At 39.9% G+C, this 2,274-nt stretch overlaps 1 pseudogene; it reads right to left on the bottom strand.

Moving 5' to 3' along the window:
* Positions 1 to 439: 439 nt before the first annotated feature.
* Positions 440 to 1,836, bottom strand: LOC144806209 (uncharacterized; annotated as a pseudogene).
* Between the last annotated feature and the right edge of the window lie 438 nt (positions 1,837 to 2,274).

Here is a 2,274-nt window from a genome sequence, read left to right as displayed (position 1 = left end):
GGGAACAAAACACGCTGAATGGAACAAGGCCACAAATAGTTACAAAAGAATTAGGTTAATTCAATCATTTCCATCCCACGCTGTGTGCTTTTCTGAGTAGACAGTTTGTTGGACAATCAATGGATTGATATATTTGTGGGTGCTTCATGTAAAGGTTTTGTGATGCTGAAAGCTCCTCCTCAGGGTTTACAATGAGCACCTTTTATTCTCTCACATTGTCTCTTATGTAGAAAGGTTACATTTACAACTGAAGTTTTTGTCACATTGAGAGCACTGATCATTTTCTTTCACGTTGTGGGTTCTCTCTTGTTGAATGAAACTGAATCTCCAGTAGACGCTTCCGTGGCATTTAGAACAATGACAACGTTTTTTCCAGGTAAGTACTCGCAGGTTGAGAGAGACCAGATTTCCGGCTGAAACTTTTTCAGCATTCAGAGAGCTAATAACGTTTTTCCCTAGTATGAGTTCTCTCATGTGTAGTGAGAGTTGTTTTATGACTGAAGCTCTTCTGGCATTTAGAGCACTGATACGATTTATGTCCAGTGTGGCTTATTCATGTACAGTAAGGCTGGATTTCCAACTGAAGCTTTTTGAGCATTGAGAGCACTGATAAGATCTTTCCCCAGTGTGAGTTCTCTCATGGTGAGTGATAGTCTTTTTCAGACTGAAGCTTTTCTGACATTCAGAACACTGATACGGTTTGAGCCCAGTATGGATTCTCTGATGAAGAGTTAAATTGAATTCCTGATAGAAACTTTTTTGACATTCAGAACACTGATAAGGTTTGAGCCCAGTATGGATTCTCTGATGTAGTGTTAAATTGAATTTCTGAGAGAAACTTTTTTGACATTAAGAACACTGATACGGTTTGAGCCCAGTATGGATTCTCTGATGTAGAGTTAAACCGGATTTCTGATAGAAACTTTTTTGGCATTCAGAACACTGATACAGTTTCTGCCCAGTGTGGGTCCTTTCATGTACAGTAAGGCTGCCTTTATGACTGAAACTTTTCCAGCATTCAGAGCACTGATACGGTTTTTGTCCAGTATGAACTCTCTCGTGTTGAGAGAGAGCTGATTTCCTACTGAAGCTTTTACAGGATTCAGAGCACTGATAAGGTTTTTGTCCAGCGTGAGTTACCTGATGTCGAATCAGACTGCCACTAAAACTGAAGCTTTTTTGGCACATGGAGCACTGCTACGGTTTATACCCAGTGTGGGTTCTTTTATGTACAGTAAGGTCGGATTTCTGACTGAAGCTTTTCCAGAATTCAGAGCACTGATAAGGTTTTTGTCCAGTGTGAGTTCTTTCATGTAAAGTGAGATGGGATTTCTGACTGAAGCTTTTCCAGCATTCAGAGCACTGATGAGGTTTTCGTCCAGTGTGAGTTCTTTCATGTAAAGTGAGATTGCATTTGCTACTGAAGCTTTTACAGCATTCAGAGCACTGATACGGTTTATGCCCAGTGTGGGTTCTTTCATGTAAAGTGAGACTGGATTTCTGACTGAAGCTTTTCCAGCATTCAGAGCACTGATACGGTTTATGCCCAGTGTGGGTTCTTTCATGTAAAGTGAGACAGAATTTCCGACTGAAGCTTTTCCAGCATTCAGGGCACTGATACGGTTTAAGCCCAGTGTGGGTTCCTTCATGTACAGTAAGGCTGGATTTCTGACTGAAGCCTTTCTGGCATTCAGAGCACTGATAGGGTTTTCGTCCAGCGCTAGTTTTCTCATGTTTAGTGAGGTGGGATTGATAACTAAAGCTGTTCTCACAGTCATTGCTCTTATTCGAGTTGTTTGTTTCTCCAAGTTGGGTTTGTTCCTGGATACATGTCATCTTAAGACTGAATCTGATTTCTGATTGTGTACTTGTTTATGTTACAACTCAGCATTAAATTTAAAAAAACATTTCAGATGCTCTTCTTAACATATGTATTTAACTAATGGTAGTTTTTACCTGGAGATCATTTCCCTACCTTTAAAGGCACCTATCTCTCTTGTCTTATAAACTTTCACTGAGGAGGCCCTTGTATTGATTAAGAGGCCTCTCATGGATTAATTTTCTCCAAGTTAATCCCGGGTGAATTCTCTCAAGTTTAATTAGTCTCATGTAGTGATTCCAGTTTATCACATTTGAATTAGGAGTTTGAAAAGCACTGATAAGTTCTTTGTGCTTTAGTGTTTGCCTGGTAGGTATGGTTGTTCATACAAGTAATGACAGATGATTAGGGCATGACAGGGTGGTTTATGAATTATCAATAGCGTAACACTGGCC

This window comes from Lissotriton helveticus, assembly GCF_964261635.1.
Source record: "Lissotriton helveticus chromosome 1_1 unlocalized genomic scaffold, aLisHel1.1 SUPER_1_unloc_53, whole genome shotgun sequence".
In the NCBI taxonomy this organism is placed as follows: domain Eukaryota; kingdom Metazoa; phylum Chordata; class Amphibia; order Caudata; family Salamandridae; genus Lissotriton; species Lissotriton helveticus.
This window is presented reverse-complemented; position numbering and strand designations above follow the sequence as displayed.